Consider the following 24199-nt stretch of genomic DNA (forward strand, 5'->3'; position numbering starts at 1 on the left):
AACCCTGAAACACCACCTCCTGCAAGACCCCCTACACTGCCCGAACACCACTGCACCACTGCCCTAAACCCTTAAACCCCACCCTCAGCAAGACCCCCTACACTGCCCGAACACCACTGCCCTATGCCCTGAAACACCACCCCCAGCAAGATCCCCTACACTACCCGAATACCACTGCCCTAAAACCTGAAAACACCACCCCCTGCAAGACCCCCTACACTGCCCGAACACCACTGCCCTACACCCTGAAACACCACCCCCTGCACGACCCCCTACACTGCCCAAACACCACTTCCCTATGCCCTGAAACACCACCCCAGCAAGATCCCCTACACTGCCCGAATACCAATTCCCTAAATCCTGAAACACCACCCACCACACGACCCCTACACTGCCCGAACACCACTGCACTGCCCTAAACCCTGAAACACCAGCACGACCCCCTACACTGCCCGAACACCACTGTGCTAAACCCTGAAACACCACCCACCGCATGACCCCTACACTGCCCGAACACCACTGCACTGCCCTAAACCCTGAAACACCACCCCCAGCATGACCCCCTACACTGCCTGTACACCACTGCACTGCCCTAAACCCTGAAACACCAGCACGACCCCCTACACTGCCCGAACACCACTGTCCTAAACCCTGAAACATCACCCCCAGCAAGACCCCCTACACTGCCCGAACACCACAGCCCTAAACCCTGAAACACCACCCCAACACGACCCCTTACTCTGCCCGAACACCACTGCACCACTGCTCTAAACCGTGAAACCCCACCCCCAGCAAGATACCCTACACTGCCCGAATACCACTGCCCTAAACCCAGAAACACCACCCCCTGCTAGACCCCCTACACTGCCCGAACACCACTGCACCACTGCCCTAAACCCTGAAACACCACCCCCTGCACTACCCCCTACACTGCCCAAACATCACTGCACTGCCCTAAACCCTAAAACACCACCCCAGCACGACCCCTACACTGCCCGAACACCACTGCACTGCCCTAAACCCTAAAACACCGCCCCCAACTCAACCCCCTACTCTGCCTGAACACCACTGCACTGCCCTAATCCCTAAAACACCACCCCAGCTCGACGCCCTACACTGTCCGAACACCACTGCCCTAAAGCCTGAAACACCACCCCCAGCACGACCCCCTACTCTGCCCGAACACCACTGCACTGCCCTATACCCTGAAACACCACCCCCAGTACGACCCCCTACGCTGCCCGAACACCACTGCCTGAAACCCTGAAACACCACCCCCGCCGACCCCCTACACTGCCTGAACACCACTGCACTGCCCTAAACCCTGAAACACCACCCCCTTCACGACCCCCTACACTGCCCGAACACCACTGCCCTAAACCCTGAAACACCACCCCCTGCACGACCCCCTATACTGCCCGAATACCACTGCCCTAAACCCTGAAACACCACCCCTCGCACGACCCCCTACACTGCCCGACCACCACTACACTGCCCTAAACCCTGAAACACCACCCCAGCACGTCCCCCTATACTGCCCGAACACCACTGCAGTGCCAAAAACCCTGAAACACCAGCCCCAGCACGACCGCCTTCACTGCCCGAACACCACTGCACTGCCCTAAACCCTGAAACACCAGGCCCAGCACGACCCCCTACACTGCCCGAACACCACTGCACTGCCCTAAACCCTGAAACACCAGCCCCAGCACGACCTCCTACACTGCCTGAACACCACTGCACTGCCCTAAACCCTGAAACACCAGCCACCAGCACGTTCCCCTACACTGCCCGAACACCACTGCACTGCCCTAAACCCTGAAACACCACCCCCAGCACGACACCCTACACTGCCCGAATACCACTGCCCTAAACCCTGAAACACCACCTCCTGCAAGACCCCCTACACTGCCCGAACACCACTGCACCACTTCCCTAAACCCTGAACCCCATCCTCAGCAAGACCCCCTACACTGCCCACACACCACTGTCCTAAACCCTGAAACATCACCCCCAGCAAGACCCCCTACACTGCCCGAGCACCACATCCCTAAACCCTGAAACACCACCCCAACACGACCCCTTAATCTGCCCGAACACCACTGCACCACTGCTCTAAACCGTGAAACCCCACCCCCAGCAAGATCCCCTACACTGCCCGAATACCACTGCCCTAAACCCAGAAACACCACCCCCTGCTAGACCCCCTACACTGCCCGAACACCACTGCACCACTGCCCTAAACCCTGAAACACCACCCCCTGCACAACCCCCTACACTGCCCGAATACCACTGCCCTAAACCCTGAAACACCACCCCCTGCACTACCCCCTACACTGCCCAAACATCACTGCACTGCCCTAAACCCTAAAACACCCCCCAGCACGATCCCTACACTGTCCGAACACCACTGCCCTAAAGCCTGAAACACCACCCCCAGCACGACCCCCTACTCTGCCCGAACACCACTGCACTGCCCTATACCCTGAAACACCACCCCCAGCACGACCCCCTATGCTGCCCGAACACCACTGCCTGAAACCCTGAAACACCACCCCCCGCCGACCCCCTACACCGCCTGAACACCACTGCACTGCCCTAAACCCTGAAACACCACCCCCTTCACGACCCCCTACACTGCCCGAACACCTCTGCCCTAAACCCTGTAACATCACCCCCTGCACGACCCCCTATACTGCCCGAATACCACTGCCCTAAACCCTGCAACACCACCCCTCGCACGACCCCCTACACTGCCCGACCACCACTACACTGCCCTAAACCCTGAAACACCACCCCAGCACGTCCCCCTATACTGCCCGAACACCACTGCAGTGCCCAAAACCCTGAAACACCAGCCCCAGCACGACCGCCTTCACTGCCCGAACACCACTGCACTCTCCTAAACCCTGAATGACCAGCGCCAGCACGACCCCCTACACTGCCCGAACACCACTGCACTGCCTAAACCCTGAAACACCAGCCCCAGCACGACCCCGACACTGCCCGAACACCACTGCACTGCCCTAAACCCTGAAACACCAGCCCCAGCACGACCCCCTACACTGCCCGAACACCACTGCACTGCCCTAAACCCTGAAACACCAGCCCCAGCACGACCTCCTACACTGCCTGAACACCACTGCACTGCCCTAAACCCTGAAACACCAGCCACCAGCACGTTCCCCTACACTGCCCGAACACCACTGCACTGCCCTAAACCCTGAAACACCACCCCCAGCATGACACCCTACACTGCCCGAATACCACTGCCCTAAACCCTGAAACACCACCTCCTGCAAGACCCCTACACTGCCCGAACACCACTGCACCACTTCCCTAAACCCTGAACCCCATCCTCAGCAATACCCCCTACACTGCCCGAACACCACTGCCCTATGCCCTGAAACACCACCCCCAGCAAGATCCCCTACACTGCCCGAATACCACTGCCCTTAACCCTGAAAACACCACCCCCTGCAAGACCCCGTACACTGCCCGAACACCACTGCACCACTGCCCTACACCCTGAAACACCACCCCCTACATGACCCCCTACTCTGCCCGAACACCACTGCCCTATGCCCTGAAACACCACCCCCAGCAAGACCCCCTACACTGTCCGAACATCACTGCATCACTGCCCTAAACCCTGAAACCCCACACCCAGCAAGACCCCCTACAATGCCCGAACACCACTGCCCTATGCCCTGAAACGCCACCCCAGCAAGACCCCCTACACTGCCTGAATACCACTGCCCTAAACCCTGAAACACCACCTGTTGGACAGGCCACATGAAGGGCTTGCTCCCTCCCCGCATGACAGGGCCCGAGCCCCGGCCCTCCAGGTGTTACCCACCGAAACAACCCGCACCCTGTCTCCAGACGGGACTCCTGCCCCCGGACATCTCTGTATCATGGGGCCGAACCACTACCGGCTCCCTCGCCCGGCCCGGCCGCCATCTTGGACACTGCACCACGAGGCCGCGTGGCCTCAGCTCGACCCTAACCCTGGGCCTGGCCAGGCCCCGACATCCCGGCACCACCATCCACCCAGGAGGTGAACGGACCACTTGGCAGGTCGATGGGAGAAAGAAGTGTCGATGGCTCTCCCCCGCCAGGTGCCGATCGCCCCCCAGCTCCCCCGGGCGCTGGCTCCACCCCCCTGCTGGGTGTCTGGACTCCCTCACCCCAGACCTCCCGACCTCCAAGTGCGAGGGTCCGGACATCAAAGGGCGCCAGACCTATAACTGGGGCAACTCCAGAGCAGGAAGGCAGTTGTATCCTGGAGTCGAGAGACACCGAGAAGAACTCATCCTTGACGGACTACCGGCGCTGCCGTAGCCCTGCCTTGTGAACTATCACTCTGCCAGCTGGCGCTGCCGCGGCCTTCTGCATCCTCCATCCTCGTCGGGACCTGCTGGCGCTGCCGCGGACCGTTGTAACTACCACCTCCATTGGGACCTGCTGGTGCTGCCGCGGACCGTTGTAACTACCACCTTCATTGGGACCTGCTGGCGCTGCCGCGGACCGTTGTAACCACCACCTTCATCGGGACCTGCTGGCGCTGCCGCGGACCGTGTAACGACCACCTTCACCGGGACCTGCTGGCGCTGCCGCGGCCCGTCCAACTAGAACACCGAGCTCGAGGATTGTGAGCTATCCATCATTTCATCGCATCTACCAGATTGGTAACAAGACTGTCCCGCTACCCCCTTTCCCAACCAAGAGACTAGAATCGAGGGGACCCCTGAGTCCTGACCTCCTTGTACCATTCTATCGTACCTAAAGATTGCTTATAAATAACGCTAAAACCTATCTTGGTGTGGTGTACATCTGTGGGGGGGAAGTTACTCGTCTGTACGATCGCTGGAGACGGCTCTCCCCGGAGACCTCTCCCCTTGTCCTCGGCCGACCCTCCCGGTCCGTCTAACACCACCTCCTGCAAGACCCCCTACACTGCCCGAACACCAATGCACTACTGCCATAATCCCTGAAACCCCACCCCCAGCAAGACCCCCTACACTGCCCACACACCACTGCCCTATGCCCTGAAACACCACCCCCAGCAAGATCCCATACACTGCCCGAATACCACTGCCCTAAACCCTGAAAACACCACCCCCTGCAAGACCCCCTACACTGCCCGAACACCACTGCACCACTGCCCTAAACCCTGAAACACCACCCCCTGCACGACCGCCTACACTGCCCGAATACCACTGCCCTAAACCCTGAAACACCACCACCTGCATGACCCCCTACACTGCCCGAACATCACTGCACTGTCCTAAACCATAAAACACCACCCCCAGCACCACCCCCTACACTGCATGAAAACACCACTGCACTGCTCTAAACCCTAAAACACCACCACCAACTCGACCCCCTACTCTGCCTGAACACCACTGCACTGCCCTAATCCCTAATACACCAGCCCAGCTCGACGCCCTACACTGTCCGAACACCACTGCACTGCCCAAAACCCTGAAACACCAGCCCCAGCACGACCCTGACACTGCCCGAACACCACTGCACTGCCCTAAACCCTGAAACACCAGCCCCAGCACGACCCCCTACACTGCCCGAACACCACTGCACTGCCCTAAACCCTGAAACACCAGCCCCAGCACGACCTCCTACACCGCCTGAACACCACTGCACTGCCCTAAACCCTGAAACACCAGCCACCAGCACGTTCCCCTACACTGCCCGAACACCACTGCACTGCCCTAAACCCTGAAACACCACCCCCAGCACGACACCCAACACTGCCCGAATACCACTGCCCTAAACCCTGAAACACCACCTCCTGCAAGACCCCCTACACTGCCCGAACTCCACTGCACCACTTCCCTAAACCCTGAACCCCATCCTCAGCAAGACCCCCTACACTGCCCACACACCACTGCCCTAAACCCTGAAACACCAGCACTACCCCCTACACTGCCCGAACACCACTGTCCTAAACCCTGAAACATCACCCCCAGCAAGACCCCCTACACTGCCCGAACACCACAGCCCTAAACCCTGAAACACCACCCCAACACGACCCCTTACTCTGCCCGAACACCACTGCACCACTGCTCTAAACCGTGAAACCCCACCCCCAGCAAGATCCCCTACACTGCCCGAATACCACTGCCCTAAACCCAGAAACACCACTCCCTGCTAGACCCCCTACACTGCCCGAACACCACTGCACCACTGCCCTAAACCCTGAAACACCACCCCCTGCACAACCCCCTACACTGCCCAAATACCACTGCCCTAAACCCTGAAACACCACCCCCTGCACTACCCCCTACACTGCCCAAACATCACTGCACTGCCCTAAACCCTAAAACACCACCCCAGCACGACCCCTACACTGCCCGAACACCACTGCACTGCCCTAAACCCTAAAACACCGCCCCCAACTCGACCCCCTACTCTGCCTGAACACCACTGCACTGCCCTAATCCCTAAAACACCACCCCAGCTCGACGCCCTACACTGTCCGAACACCACTGCCCTAAAGCCTGAAACACCATCCCCAGCACGACCCCCTACTCTGCCCGAACACCACTGCACTGCCCTATACCCTGAAACACCACCCCCAGCACGACCCCCTACGCTGCCCGAACACCACTGCCCGAAACCCTAAAACACCACCCCCCGCCGACCCCCTACACTGCCTGAACACCACTGCACTGCCCTAAACCCTAAAACACCACCCCCAGCACTAACCCCTACACTGCCCGAACACCACTGCACTGCCCTAAACCCTAAAACACCACCCCCAGCATGACCCCTACACTGCCCGTATACCACTGCACTGCCCTAAACCCTGAAACACCACCCCCAGCAAGACCCCCTTCACTGCCCAGAACACCAGCGCACTGCCCTATACCCTAAAAAACCACCCCCCATCAAGACCCCCTACACTGCCCGAATACCACTGCCCTAATCCCTGAAACCCCACCCTCAGCAAGACCCCCTACACTGCCCGAACACCACTGCCCTATGCCCTAAAACACCACCCCCAGCAAGATCCCCTACACGGCCCTAATACCACTGCCCTAAAACCTGAAAAAACCACCCCCTGCAAGACCCCCTACACTGCCCGAACACCACTGCCCTACACCCTGAAACACCACCCCCTTCACGACCCCCTACACTGCCCGAACACCGCTGCCCTAAACCCTGAAACACCACCCCCTGCCTGACCCCCTACACTGCCCGAATACCACTGCCCTAAACCCTGAAACACCACCTCCTGCAAGACCCCCTACACTGCCTGAACACCACTGCACTACTGCCCTAAACCCTGAAACCCCACCCCCAGCAAGACCCCCTACACTGCCCACACACCACTGCCCTATGCCCTGAAACACCACCCCCAGCAAGATCCCATACACTGCCCGAACACCACTGTCCGAAACCCTGAAACATCACCCCCAGCAAGACCCCCTACACTGCCCGAACACCACAGCCCTAAACCCTGAAACACCACCCCAACACGACCCCTTACTCTGCCCGAACACCACTGCAGCACTGCCCTAAACCGTGAAACCACACTCCCAGCAAGACCCCCTACACTGCCCAAACACCACAGCCCTATGCCCTGAAACACCACCTCCAGCAAGATCCCCTACACTGGCCGAATACCACTGCCCTAAACCCTGAAACACCACCCCCTGCTAGACCCCCTACACTGCCCGAACACCACTGCACCACTGCCCTAAACCCTGAAACACCACCCCTGCACAACCCCCTACACTGCCCGAATACCACTGCCCTAAACCCTGAAACACCACCCCCTGCTAGACACCCTACACTGCCCGCACACCACTGCACCACTGCCTAATCCCTGAAACACCACCCCCAGCTCGACCTCCTACACTGTCCGAATACCACTGCACTGCCCTAAACACTGAAACACCAGCCCCAGCATGATCCCCTAAACTGCACGAACACCACTGCACTGCCCTAAACCCTTAAACACCAGCCCCAGCTCGACCTCCTACACTGCCCGAAGACCACTGCACTACCCTAAACCCTGAAACTCCACCCACCAGCACGATGCCCTACACTGCCCGAACACAACTCCACTACCCTAAACCCTGAAACACCCCCAGCACGACCCCCTACACTCTCTGAACACCACTGCACTGCCCTCAACCCTGAAACACCACCCCCAGCAAACCCTCGTAGACTGCCCGAACACCACTGCCCTATACCCTGAAAAAACCACCCCAGCAAGACCCCCTACCCTGCCCGAACACCACTGCACTGCTCTAAACCCTAAAACACCACCCCCAGCACAACCCCTATACTGCCCGAACACCATTGCACTGCCCTAAACTATAAAACACCACCCCAGCATGACCCCCTACACTCTCCGATTACCACTGCACTAAACCCTGAAACACCAGCCCCAGCATGACCCCCTACACTGCCTGAACACCACTGCACTTCCCTAAACCCTGAAACACCAGCCCCAACACGACTCCCTACACTGCCTGAACACCACTGCACTGCCCTAAACCCTGAAACACCACCCCCTTCACGATCCCCTACACTGCCCAAACACCACTGCCCTAAACCCTGAAACACCAACCCCTGCACGACCCCCTATACTGCCCGAATACCACTGCCCTAAACCCTTAAACACCACCCCCAACTCGACCCCCAACTCGACCCCCTACTCTGCCTGAACACCACTGCACTGCCCTAATCCCTAAAACACCACCCCAGCTCGACGTCCTACACTGTCCGAACACCACTGCCCTAAACCCTGAAACACCACCCACCGCATGACCCCCTACACTGCCCGAACACCACTGAACTGCCCTAAACCCTGAAACACCAGCCCCAGCATGACCTCCTACACTGCCTGAACACTACTGCACTGCCCTAAACCTTGAAACACCACCCACCAGCACGACCCCCTACACTGCCCGAACACCACTGCACTGCCCTAAACCCTGAAAGACCACCCTCTGCAAGACCCTCTACACTGCCTGAACACCACTGCACTGCCCTAAACCCTGAAACACCATCCCCTGCACGACCCACTACACTGCCCAAACACCACTGCACTGCCCTAAAACCTGAAACACAACCCCCAGCATGACCCACTAAACTACCAGAACACCACTGCATTGCCCTAAAAAACCACCCCCAGCACGACCCCCTACACTGCCCGAACACCACTGCACTGCCCTAAACCCTAAAACACCACCCCAGCACAACGCCCAACCCCCAACACGACCCCCTACAGTGCCCGAACACCACTGCACTATACCCTGAAAGTCCACCCCCTGCAAGACCCCCTACACTGCCCGAACACCACTGCACTGCCCTAAACCCTAAAACACCACCCCCAGCAAGACCCCCTACACTGCCCGAAAACCACTGCCCTAAACCCTGAAACACCACCCCCTGCAATAACCCCTACACTGCCTGAACACCACTGCACCACTACCCTAAACCCTGAAACACCACCCCCTGCATGACCCCCTACACTGCCTGAACACAACTGCCCTAAACCCTGAAACACCACCCCCTGCACGACCCCCTACACTGCCTGAACACCACTGCACTGCCCTAAACCCTGAAACAACACCCCCTGCAATACCCCCTACACTGCCCAAACACCACTGCACCAGTGCCCTAAACCCTGAAATACCACCCCCTGCATGACCCCCTACACTGCCTGAACACCACTGTCCTAAGCCCAGAATCACCACCCCTGCAAGACCCCTACACTGCCCGAACACCACTGCACTGCCCTAAGCCCTGAAACACCACCCCCTGCACGACCCCATACACTGCCCGATCACCACTGCACTGCCCTAAACCCTGAAACACCACCCCCAGCATGACCCCCTAAACTGCCTGAACACCACTGCACTGCCCTAAACCCTAAAACACCACCCTTAGCACAACCCCCTACACTGCCCGAACACCACTGCACCACTGCCCTAAACCCTGAAACACCACCTCCTGCACGACCCTGTACACGGCCCGAACACCACTACCCTAAACCCTGAAACACCACCCCCTGCAAGACCCCCTACACTGCCTGAACACCACTGCACTGCCCTAAACCCTGAAACACCATCCCCTGCATGACCCACTACACTGCCCAAACACCACTGCACTGCCCTAAACCTTGAAACACAACCCCCAGCATGACCCACTAAACTACCAGAACACCACTGCACTGCCCTAAAACACCACCCCCAGCACGACCCCCTACACTGCCCGAACACCACTGCACTGCCCTAAACCCTAAAACACCACCCCCAGCACAACGCCCAACACCCAACACGACCCCCTACAGTGCCCGAACACCACTGCACTATACCCTGAAAGTCCACCCCCTGCAAGACCCCCTACACTGCCCGAACACCACTGCACTGCCCTAAACCCTGAAACACCACCCCTTGCACAACCCCCTACACTGTCCGAACACCACTGCGCTGCCCTAACCTCTGAAACACGACCCCCAGCGCGACCCACTACACTGCACGAACACCACTGCACTGCCCTAATCTCTAAAACACCACCCCCAGCACCACCCCTACACTGCCCGAACACCACTGCACAGCCCTATACCCTGAAACACCAGCCCCAGCTCGACCCCTACAATGCCCGAACACCACTGCACTGCCCTAAAACCTGAAACACAACCCCCAGCATGACCCACTAAACTACCAGAACACCACTGCATTGCCCTAAAAAACCACCCCCTGCAAGACCCCCTACACTGCCCGAACACCACTGCACTGCCCTAAACCCTAAAACACCACCCCCAGCAAGACCCCCTACACTGCCCGAAAACCACTGCCCTAAACCCTGAAACACCACCCCCTGCAATAACCCCTACACTGCCTGAACACCACTGCACCACTACCCTAAACCCTGAAACACCACCCCCTGCATGACCCCCTACACTGCCTGAACACAACTGCCCTAAACCCTGAAACACCACCCCCTGCACGACCCCCTACACTGCCTGAACACCACTGCACTGCCCTAAACCCTGAAACAACACCCCCTGCAATACCCCCTACACTGCCCAAACACCACTGCACCAGTGCCCTAAACCCTGAAATACCACCCCCTGCATGACCCCCTACACTGCCTGAACACCACTGTCCTAAGCCCAGAATCACCACCCCTGCAAGACCCCTACACTGCCCGAACACCACTGCACTGCCCTAAGCCCTGAAACACCACCCCCTGCACGACCCCATACACTGCCCGATCACCACTGCACTGCCCTAAACCCTGAAACACCACCCCCAGCATGACCCCCTAAACTGCCTGAACACCACTGCACTGCCCTAAACCCTAAAACACCACCCTTAGCACAACCCCCTACACTGCCCGAACACCACTGCACCACTGCCCTAAACCCTGAAACACCACCTCCTGCACGACCCTGTACACGGCCCGAACACCACTACCCTAAACCCTGAAACACCACCCCCTGCAAGACCCCCTACACTGCCTGAACACCACTGCACTGCCCTAAACCCTGAAACACCATCCCCTGCATGACCCACTACACTGCCCAAACACCACTGCACTGCCCTAAACCTTGAAACACAACCCCCAGCATGACCCACTAAACTACCAGAACACCACTGCACTGCCCTAAAACACCACCCCCAGCACGACCCCCTACACTGCCCGAACACCACTGCACTGCCCTAAACCCTAAAACACCACCCCCAGCACAACGCCCAACACCCAACACGACCCCCTACAGTGCCCGAACACCACTGCACTATACCCTGAAAGTCCACCCCCTGCAAGACCCCCTACACTGCCCGAACACCACTGCACTGCCCTAAACCCTGAAACACCACCCCTTGCACAACCCCCTACACTGTCCGAACACCACTGCGCTGCCCTAACCTCTGAAACACGACCCCCAGCGCGACCCACTACACTGCACGAACACCACTGCACTGCCCTAATCTCTAAAACACCACCCCCAGCACCACCCCTACACTGCCCGAACACCACTGCACAGCCCTATACCCTGAAACACCAGCCCCAGCTCGACCCCTACAATGCCCGAACACCACTGCACTGCCCTAAACCCTGAAATATCAGCCCCAGCACGACTCCCTTCACTGCCTGAACACCACTGCCCTAAAACCTGAAACACCACGCCCAGCAAGACCCCCTACACTGCCCAAACACCAATGACCTAAACCCTGAAACACCACCCCCAGCATACCCCCTTCTCTGCCTGAACACCACTGAACTGCCCCAAACCCTGAACCACTACCCCATGCACGACCCCCTACCCTGCCCTAAACCCTGAAACACCATCCCCAGCAAGACCCCCTACACTGCCTGAACATCACTGCACTGCACTAAACCCTGAAACACCACCCCCAGCAGGACCCCCTACACTGGCCGAGCACCTCTGCCCTATACCCTGAAACAACCTCCCCAGCAAGATCCCCTACACTGCCCTAATACCACTGCCCTAAACTCTGAAACACCACCCCCTATGGGACCCCCTACACTGCCTGAACACCACTGCACCACTGCCCTAAAACTTGAAACACCACCCCCTGCATGACCCTCTAAACTACCCGAACATCACTGCCCTAAACCCTGAAACGCCATCCCCTGCAGGACCGCCTACACTGCCCGAACACAACAGCACTGCCCTAAACCCTGAAACCAGCCCCTGCACGACCCACTACACTGCCCAAACACGACTGCACTGCCCTAAACCCTGAAACACAACCCCCAGCACGACCCACTAAACTACCCGAACACCACTGCACTGCCCTAAAACACCACCCCCAGCACGACCCCCTACACTGCCCGAATACCACTGCACTGCCCTAAACCCTAAAACACCACCCCCAGCACAACGCCCAACCCCCAACACCACCCCATACACTGCCCGAACACCACTGCACTGCCCTATACCCTGAAAGACCACTGTTAGAAGGCGACCTCAGAGGAGACAGGGAGGGTACCTGAGCACCCTGAGACCTACCCCTCGGGTATCGTAGCCGGCCACTGGTGGGAGACTCCTCAGGGGAAGTCTCGTGTCTAGGATCGTACACACTGCACCACACGACAAAGAGACACCACACTGTATGTTCTTGGGAACAGATCTTTATCTAATCAGCTTCGTAGGATCTCTATGATCAACAAGGTGGATATTTACAAATAGAGCACGGGCTCAAAGAGTCTCGGTAGGGATAGGGGGTAGCGGGACAGTCTTTGGGGATCCGGATCAATGCAGGGACGTACCCGGCGCACAGCTCACAATCCTCGAGCTGGGGGATACGCTGTGGTCACTGGGGTCCAGCCGGACCGAGGGAGTCTTCAGGAGCCGCGAGTCACTCAGCAGGGCTCAAGCACAAGGCCGGAGGTCTTACGATCTTCAGGGGAGCCGCGAGTCACTCAGCAGGGCTCAAGCACAAGGTCGGAGGTCTTACGATCTTCAGGGGAGCCGCGAGTCACTCAGCAGGGCTCAAGCACAAGGTCGGAGGTCTTACGATCTTCAGGGGAGCCGCGAGTCACTCAGCAGGGCTCAAGCACAAGGTCGGAGGTCTTACGATCTTCAGGGGAGCCGCGAGTCACTCAGCAGGGCTCAGGTGTTCCAAGGTTGCAAGGGAGCCACGACCACGTCAGCAGACCTCTCGTCGTTCCAGAGTCGAATCTGCCAGATAGTTCCAGAGCACCCCTTGTTATAGGTCAACTCCTCTTTGATGTCCGGAGTCTGTGTAGGTAGGGGTCTTAGCACCTGGGGGTCGCTTGTTGGAGTTTCCTGCCAGGTCGTCCTTTGATCCTTTCAGGGCCGGGTCGGGAGGAGTCCCAGACACGCAGCAGGCGGGGAGCCAGCCCTCAGGGAGGCCGGAGGGCCGATCGAACCCCATCTCCCAAGGGGAGGTCAGAGGTGCGATGGAAACTGCTCCTCCCTCTCTCACTCCGTGGGAGCGCGATGTCCTCCAGCCGGGGCGGCGCCTCTAGGCCTGGGTTGCCCTGGAGCCGGGCGGCCATCGTAGGTGCATGAAGTGGGCACGCGGGCCCTGAGGTGCTGGTAAGATGGAGGGCACGGACGGGGAAGTCTGGGTCAGGTGTGTGTGGGTTCTGGCGGGAAGGACCGGCTAGGCCGTGTACTCGGGGGCTGAATGAGGTGCACAGGTCAGGGTGTGTGGCTAGGGGTCAGGGATGGCCACGCAACAAGGCCGGGTCTAACAACCACCCCCTTCAAGACCCCCTACACTGCCCGAACACCACTGCACTGCCCTAAACCCTGAAACACTACCCCCTGCACAACCCCCTACACTGTCCGAACACCACTGCGCTTTCCTAAACCCTGTAACACCAACCCCAGCGCGACCCACTACACTGCACGAACACAACTGCACTGCCCTAAACTCTAAAACACCACCCCCAGCACCACCCCCTACACTGCCAGAACACCACTGCACTGCCCTATATCCTGACACACCAGCCCCAACACGACCCCCTACAATGCCCGAACACCACTGCACTGCCCTAAACCCTGAAATATCAGCCCCAGCACGACTCCCTTCACTGCCTGAACACCACTGCCCTAAAACCTGAAACACCACGCCCAGCAAGACCCCCTACACTGCCCAAACACCAATGACCTAAACCCTGAAACACCACCCCCAGCATGCCCCCTTCTCTGCCTGAACACCACTGCACTGCCCCAAACCCTGAACCACTACCCCATGCAAGACCCCCTACACTGCCCTAAACCCTGAAACACCATCCCCAGCAAGACCCCCTACACTGCCTGAACACCACTGCACTGCACTAAACCCTGAAACACCACCCCCAGCAGGACCCCCTACACTGGCCGAGCACCACTGCCCTATACCCTGAAACACCCTTCCCAGCAAGATCCCCTACACTGCCCGAATACCAATGCCCTAAACTCTGAAACACCACCCCCTACGGGACCCCCTACACTGCCTGAACACCACTGCACCACTGCCCTAAACCTTGAAACACCACCCCCTGCACGACCCTCTACACAGCCCGAACACCGCTGCCCTAAACCCTGACACGCCACCCTCTGCAAGACCCCCTACACTGACCGAACACAACAGCACTGCCCTAAACCCTGAAACACCATCCCCTGCACGACCCACTACACGGCCCAAACACGACTGCACTGCCCTAAACCCTGAAACACAACCCCCAGCACGACCCACTAAACTACCCGAACACCACTGCACTGCCCTAAAACACCACCCCCAGCACGACCCCCTACACTGCACTGCCCTAAACCCTAAAACACCATCCCCAGCACAACGCCCAACCCCCAACACCACCCCCTACACTGCCCGAACACCACTGCACTGCCCTATACCCTGAAAGACCACCCCCTGCATGACCCCCTACACTGCCCGAACACCACTGCACAGCCCTAAACCCTGAAACACCACCCCCTGCACAACCCCCTACACTGTCCGAACACCACTGCGCTGCCCTAAACCCTGAAACACCACCCCCAGCGCAACCCACTACACTGTACGAACACCACTGCACTGTCCTAAAGCCTAAAACACCACCCACAGCATGACCCCCTACACTGCCCGAACACCACTACACTGCCCTAAACCCTAAAGCACCAGCCCAGCACGACCACCTACACTGCTCGAACACCACTGCACTGCCCTAAACCCTGAATCACCCCTACACTGCCCGAACACAACTGCACTGCCCTAATCCCTGAAACACCAGATCCAACACACCCCCTACACTGCCCGAAGACCACTGCACTGCCCTAAACTCTGAAACACCAGCCCCACACGACCCCCTACAGTGCCTGAACACCACTGCACTGCCCTAAACCCTGAAACACCAGCCCCCAAATGACCCCAACACTGCCCAAACACCACTGCACCACTGCCCTAAACCCTGAAACACCACCCCTGCATGATCCCCTACACTGCTCGAACACCACTGCCCTAAACCCTGAAACACCACCCCCTGCAAGACCCCCTACATGCCCGAACACCACTGTCCTATACCCTGAAACACCATCCCCAACACGACCCTCTACTCTACCCGAACACCGCTGCACTGCCCTAAACCCTGAAAAACCACCCTCTGCACAACCCCCGACACTGCCAGAACACCACTGCACTGCCCTAAACCCTGAAACACCACCCCCAGCATGACCCCCTACACTGCCCAAACACCGCTGCTCTGCCCTTAATCCTGAAACACCACCCACAGCACAACACCCTACTCTGCCCAAACACGACTGCACTGCCCTAAACCCTGAGACACCTCCTCTAGCAAGACCCCCTACACTGCCCGAACACCACTGCACTGCCCTAAACCATGAGACACCACCCCTAGTAAGACCCCCTACACTGCCCAAACACCACTGCCCTATACCCTGAAACTCCACCCCCAGCAAGACCCCCTACACTGCCCAAATACCACTGCCCTAAACCCTGAAACACCACCCCCTGCAATAACCCCTACACTGCCCGAACACCACTGCACCACTACCCTAAACCCTGAAACACCACCCCCTGCATGACCCCCTACACTGCCCGAACACAACTGCCCAAAATCCTGAAACACCACCCCCTGCACGACCCCCTACACTGCCTGAACACCACTGCACTGCCCTAAACCCTGAAACACCACCCCCAGCACGACCCCCTACACTGCCCGAACACCACTGCACTGCCCTAAACACTAAACCACCACCCCCAGCACGACCCCCTACATTGCCTGAACACCACTTCACTGCCCTAAACCCCGAAACACCAGCCCCCGCTCGACCCCCTACACTGCCCGAACACCACTGCACTGCCCTAAACCCTGAAACACCACCCCTGCACGATCCCCTACACTGCCCGAACACCACTGCCCTATACCCAGAAACAACGCCCCCAGCAAGACTCCCTACTCTGCCCGAACACAGCTGCACTGTCCTAAACTCTGAAACACCACCCCCTGCACAACCCCCTACACTGCCCGAACACCACTGCACTGCCCTAAACCCTGAAACACCAGCCCCAGCAAGACCCCCTACACTTCCTAGACACCACTGCACTACCCTAAACACTGAAACATCACCCCCAGCAAGACTCCCTACAGTGCCCGAACACCACTGCATGGCCCTAAATCCTGAAACACCACCAACAGGAAGACCCCCTACAATGCCCGAACACCACTGCCCTATACCCTGAAACACCACCCCAGCAAGACCCCCTACACTGCCCGATCACCACTGCCCTAAACCTTGAAACACCATCACCTACAAGACCCCCTACTTTGCCTGAAAACCACTGCACCACTGCCCTAAAACATGAAACACCTCCCCCTGCTCGACCCCCTACACTGCCCGAACACCACTGCACTGCCATAAACCCTGAAACACCAGATCCCACACACACCCTACACTGCCCGAACACCACTGCACTGACCTAAACCCTAAAACACCAGCCACAGCACGACCTCCTACACTGCCTGAACACCAGTGCACTGCCCTAAACCCTGAAACACCAGCCCCCAAATGACCCCAACTCTGCCCGAACACCACTGTCCTAAACCCTGAAACACCACCCCCTGCACGATCCCCTACACTGCTCGAACACCACTGCCCTAAACCCTGAAACACCACCCCCAGCATGACCCCCTATACTGCCCGAACACCGCTGCTCTGCCCTTAATCCTGAAACACCATCCCCAGCACGACACCCTACTCTGCCCAAACACGACTGCACTGCCCTAAACCCTGAGACACCTCCTCTAGCAAGACCCCCTACACTGCCCGAACACCACTGCACTGCCCTAAACCCTGAGACACCACCCCTAGTAAGACCCCCTACACTGCCCAAACACCACTGCCCTATACCCTGAAACACCACCCCCAGCAAGACCCCCTACACTGCCCAAATACCACTGCCCTAAACCCTGAAACACCACCCCCTGCAATAACCCCTACACTGCCCGAACACCACTGCACCACTACCCTAAACCCTGAAACACCACCCCCTGCATGACCCCTTACACTGCCCGAACACAACTGCCCAAAACCCTGAAACACCACCCCCTGCACGACCCCCTACACTGCCTGAACACCACTGCACTGCCCTAAACCCTGAAACACCACCCCCAGCACAACCCCTACACTGCCCGAACACCACTGCACTGCCCTAAACCCTAAACCACCACCCCCAGCATGACCCCCTACATTGCCTGAACACCACTTCACTGCCCTAAACCCCGAAACACCAGCCCCCGCTCGACCCCCTACTCTGCCCGAACACCACTGCACTGCCCTAAACCCTGAAACACCAGCCCCTGCACGATCCCTACTCTGCCCGAACACCACTGCACCACTGCCCTAAACTCTGAAACACCACCCCTGCACGATCCCCTACACTGCCCGAACACCACTGCCCTATACCCTGAAACAACGCCCCCAGCAAGACCCCCTACTCTGCCCGAACACCGCTGCACTGTCCTAAACTCTGAAACACCACCCCCTGCACAACCCCCTACACTGCCCAAACACCACTGCACTGCCCTAAACCCTGAAACACCAGCCCCAGCAAGACCCCCTACACTTCCTAGACACCACTGCACTACCTTAAACACTGAAACACCACCCCCAGCAGGACTCCCTACAGTGCCCCAACACCACTGCATGGCCCTAAATCCTGAAACACCACCAACAGGAAGACCCCCTAAAATGCCCGAACACCACTGCCCTATACCCTGAAACACCACCCCCAGCAAGACCCCCTACACTGCCCGATCACCACTGCCCTAAACCTTGAAACACCATCCCCTACAAGACCCCCTACTTTGCCCGAAAACCACTGCACCACTGCCCTAAAACCTGAAACACCTCCCCCTGCACGACCCCCTACACTGCCCGAACACCATTGCACTGCCATAAACCCTGAAACACCAGATCCCACACACACCCTACACTGCCCGAACACCACTGCACTGACCTAAACCCTGAAACACCAGCCCCCGCACGACCCCCTACACTGCCTGAACACCAGTGCACTGCCCTAAACCCTGAAACACCAGCCCCTGCACGACCCCCTACAGTGCCCGAACATCACTGCCCTATAACCTGAAACACCATCCCCAACACGACCCTCTACTCTACCCGAACACCGCTGCACTGCCCTAAACCCTGAAACACCTGCCCGCACGACCCCCTACACCTCCCAAACACCACTGCACTGCCATAAACCCTGAAACACCAGATCCAACACACCCCCTACACTGCCCGAAGACCACTGCACTGCCCTAAACCCTGAAACACCAGCCCCCGCAGGACCCCCTACACTACACGAACACGACTGCACTGCCCTAAACCCTGAAACACCAGCCCCTGCACGACCCCCTACAGTGCCTGAACACCACTGCACAGCCCTAAACCCTGAAACACCAGCCCCCAAATGACCCCAACACTGCCCGAACACCACTGCACCACTGCCCTAAACCCTGAAACACCACCCCCTGCACGATCCCCTACACTGCTCGAACACCACTGCCCTAAACCCTGAAACACCACCCCCTGCAAAACCCCCTACATGCCCGAACACCACTGCCCTATACCCTGAAACACCATCCCCAACACGACCCTCTACTCTACCCGAACACCGCTGCACTGCCCTAAACCCTGAAACACCACCCTCTGCACAACCCCCTACACTGCCAGAACACTGCTGCACTGCCCTAAACCCTGAAATACCACCCCAGCATGACCCCCTACAGTGCCTGAACACTGCTGCTCTGCCCTTAATCCTGAAACACCACCCCCAGCACGACACCCTACTCTGCCCAAACAACACTACACTGCCCTAAACCCTGAGACACCACCCCTAGCAAGACCCCCTACACTGCCCAAACACCACTGCCCTATACCCTGAAACACCACCCCCAGCAAGACCCCCTACACTGCCCGAATACCACTGCCCTAAACCCTGAAACACCACCCCCTGCAAGACCCCCTACTTTGCCCGAACACCACTGCACCACTGCCCTAAAACCTGAAACACCTCCCCCTGCACGACCCCCTACACTGCCCTAACACCACTGCACTGCCCTAAACCCTGTAACACCAGCCCCCGCAGGACCCCCTACTCTACCCGAACACGACTGCACTGACCTAAACCCTGAAACATCAGCCCCCGCACGACCTCCTACACTGCCCGAACACCACTGCACTGCCCTACACCCTAAAACACCACCCCCAGCACGACCCCCTACACTGCCTGAACACCACTGCACTGCCCTAAACCCTGAAACACCAGCCCTAGAACGACCCCCTACACTGCCTGAACACCACTTCACTGCCCTATACCCTGAAACACCAGCCCCTGCATGATCCCTACTCTGCCCGAACACCACTGCACCACTGCCCTAAACTCTGAAACACCACCCCTGCACGATCCACTACACTGCCCGAACACCACTGCCCTATTCCCTGAAACACCACCCCCTGCACAACCCCCTACACTGCCCAAACACCACTGCACTGCCCTAAACCCTGAAACACCGGCCCCAGCACGACCCCCTACACTTCCTAGACACCACTGCACTACCCTAAAGACTGAAACACCACCCCCAGCAAGAATCCCTACAGTGCCCGAACACCACTGCATGGCCCTAAATCCTAAAACACCACCAACAGCAAGACCCCCTACAATGCCCGAACACCACTGCCCTATACCCTGAAACACCACCCCCAGCAAGACCCCCTACACTGCCCGATCACCACTGCCCTAAACCTTGAAACACCATCCCCTGCAAGACCCCCTACTTTGCCCGAACACCACTGCACCACTGCCCTAAAACACCTCCCCGTGCACGACCCCCTACACTGCCTGAACACCACTGCACTGCCCTAAACCCTGAAACACCAGCCCCCGCAGGACCCCCTACACTACCCGAACACGACTGCACTGACCTAAACCCTGAAACATCAGCCCCCGCACGACCTCCTACACTGCCTGAACACCACGGCACTGCCCTAAACCCTGAAACACCACCCCCTGCACAACCCCCTACACTGTCCGAACACCACTGCGCTGCCCTGAACCCTGAAACACCACCCCCAGCGCAACCCACTACACTGTACGAACACCACTGCACTGTCCTAAAGCCTAAAACACCACCCACAGCATGACCCCCTACACTGCCCGAACACCACTACACTGCCCTAAACCCTAAAGCACCAGCCCAGCACGACCACCTACACTGCTCGAACACCACTGCACTGCCCTAAACCCTGAATCACCCCTACACTGCCCGAACACAACTGCACTGCCCTAATCCCTGAAACACCAGATCCAACACACCCCCTACACTGCCCGAAGACCACTGCACTGCCCTAAACCCTGAAACACCAGCCCCCGCAGGACCCCCTACACTACACGAACACGACTGCACTGCCCTAAACTCTGAAACACCAGCCCCACACGACCCCCTACAGTGCCTGAACACCACTGCACTGCCCTAAACCCTGAAACACCAGCCCCCAAATGACCCCAACACTGCCCAAACACCACTGCACCACTGCCCTAAACCCTGAAACACCACCCCTGCATGATCCCCTACACTGCTCGAACACCACTGCCCTAAACCCTGAAACACCACCCCCTGCAAGACCCCCTACATGCCCGAACACCACTGTCCTATACCCTGAAACACCATCCCCAACACGACCCTCTACTCTACCCGAACACCGCTGCACTGCCCTAAACCCTGAAAAACCACCCTCTGCACAACCCCCGACACTGCCAGAACACCACTGCACTGCCCTAAACCCTGAAACACCACCCCCAGCATGACCCCCTACACTGCCCAAACACCGCTGCTCTGCCCTTAATCCTGAAACACCACCCACAGCACAACACCCTACTCTGCCCAAACACGACTGCACTGCCCTAAACCCTGAGACACCTCCTCTAGCAAGACCCCCTACACTGCCCGAACACCACTGCACTGCCCTAAACCATGAGACACCACTCCTAGTAAGACCCCCTACACTGCCCAAACACCACTGCCCTATACCCTGAAACTCCACCCCCAGCAAGACCCCCTACACTGCCCAAATACCACTGCCCTAAACCCTGAAACACCACCCCCTGCAATAACCCCTACACTGCCCGAACACCACTGCACCACTACCCTAAACCCTGAAACACCACCCCCTGCATGACCCCCTACACTGCCCGAACACAACTGCCCGAAATCCTGAAACACCACCCCCTGCACGACCCCCTACACTGCCTGAACACCACTGCACTGCCCTAAACCCTGAAACACCACCCCCAGCACGACCCCCTACACTGCCCGAACACCACTGCACTGCCCTAAACCCTAAACCACCACCCCCAGCACGACCCCCTACATTGCCTGAACACCACTTCACTGCCCTAAACCCCGAAACACCAGCCCCCGCTCGACCCCCTACACTGCCCGAACACCACTGCACTGCCCTAAACCCTGAAACACCACCCCTGCACGATCCCCTACACTGCCCGAACACCACTGCCCTATACCCAGAAACAACGCCCCCAGCAAGACTCCCTACTCTGCCCGAACACAGCTGCACTGTCCTAAACTCTGAAACACCACCCCCTGCACAACCCCCTACACTGCCCGAACACCACTGCACTGCCCTAAACCCTGAAACACCAGCCCCAGCAAGACCCCCTACACTTCCTAGACACCACTGCACTACCCTAAACACTGAAACATCACCCCCAGCAAGACTCCCTACAGTGCCCGAACACCACTGCATGGCCCTAAATCCTGAAACACCACCAACAGGAAGACCCCCTACAATGCCCGAACACCACTGCCCTATACCCTGAAACACCACCCCAGCAAGACCCCCTACACTGCCCGATCACCACTGCCCTAAACCTTGAAACACCATCACCTACAAGACCCCCTACTTGGCCTGAAAACCACTGCACCACTGCCCTAAAACATGAAACACGTCCCCCTGCTCGACCCCCTACACTGCCCGAACACCACTGCACTGCCATAAACCCTGAAACACCAGATCCCACACACACCCTACACTGCCCGAACACCACTGCACTGACCTAAACCCTAAAACACCAGCCACAGCACGACCTCCTACACTGCCTGAACACCAGTGCACTGCCCTTAACCCTGAAACACCAGCCCCCAAATGACCCCAACTCTGCCCGAACACCACTGCCCTAAACCCTGAAACACCACCCCCTGCACGATCCCCTACACTGCTCGAACACCACTGCCCTAAACCCTGAAACACCACCCCCAGCATGACCCCCTATACTGCCCGAACACCGCTGCTCTGCCCTTAATCCTGAAACCCCACCCCCAGCACGACACCCTACTCTGCCCAAACACGACTGCACTGCCCTAAACCCTGAGACACCTCCTCTAGCAAGACCCCCTACACTGCCCGAACACCACTGCACTGCCCTAAACCCTGAGACACCACCCCTAGTAAGACCCCCTACACTGCCCAAACACCACTGCCCTATACCCTGAAACACCACCCCCAGCAAGACCCCCTACACTGCCCGAATACCACTGCCCTAAACCCTGAAACACCACCCCCTGCAATAACCCCTACACTGCCCGAACACCACTGCACCACTACCCTAAACCCTGAAACACCACCCCCTGCATGACCCCTTACACTGCCCGAACACAACTGCCCAAAACCCTGAAACACCACCCCCTGCACGACCCCCTACACTGCCTGAACACCACTGCACTGCCCTAAACCCTGAAACACCAGCCCCCGCAGGACCCCCTACACTACCCGAACACGACTGCACTGACCTAAACCCTGAAACATCAGCCCCCGCACGACCTCCTACACTGCCTGAACACCACGGCACTGCCCTAAACCCTGAAACACCACCCCCTGCACAACCCCCTACACTGTCCGAACACCACTGCGCTGCCCTGAACCCTGAAACACCACCCCCAGCGCAACCCACTACACTGTACGAACACCACTGCACTGTCCTAAAGCCTAAAACACCACCCACAGCATGACCCCCTACACTGCCCGAACACCACTACACTGCCCTAAACCCTAAAGCACCAGCCCAGCACGACCACCTACACTGCTCGAACACCACTGCACTGCCCTAAACCCTGAATCACCCCTACACTGCCCGAA

The sequence above is a fragment of the Triturus cristatus genome, chromosome 1_1 (genome assembly GCF_964204655.1).
Source record: "Triturus cristatus chromosome 1_1, aTriCri1.1, whole genome shotgun sequence".
Taxonomy (NCBI): Eukaryota; Metazoa; Chordata; class Amphibia; order Caudata; family Salamandridae; genus Triturus; species Triturus cristatus.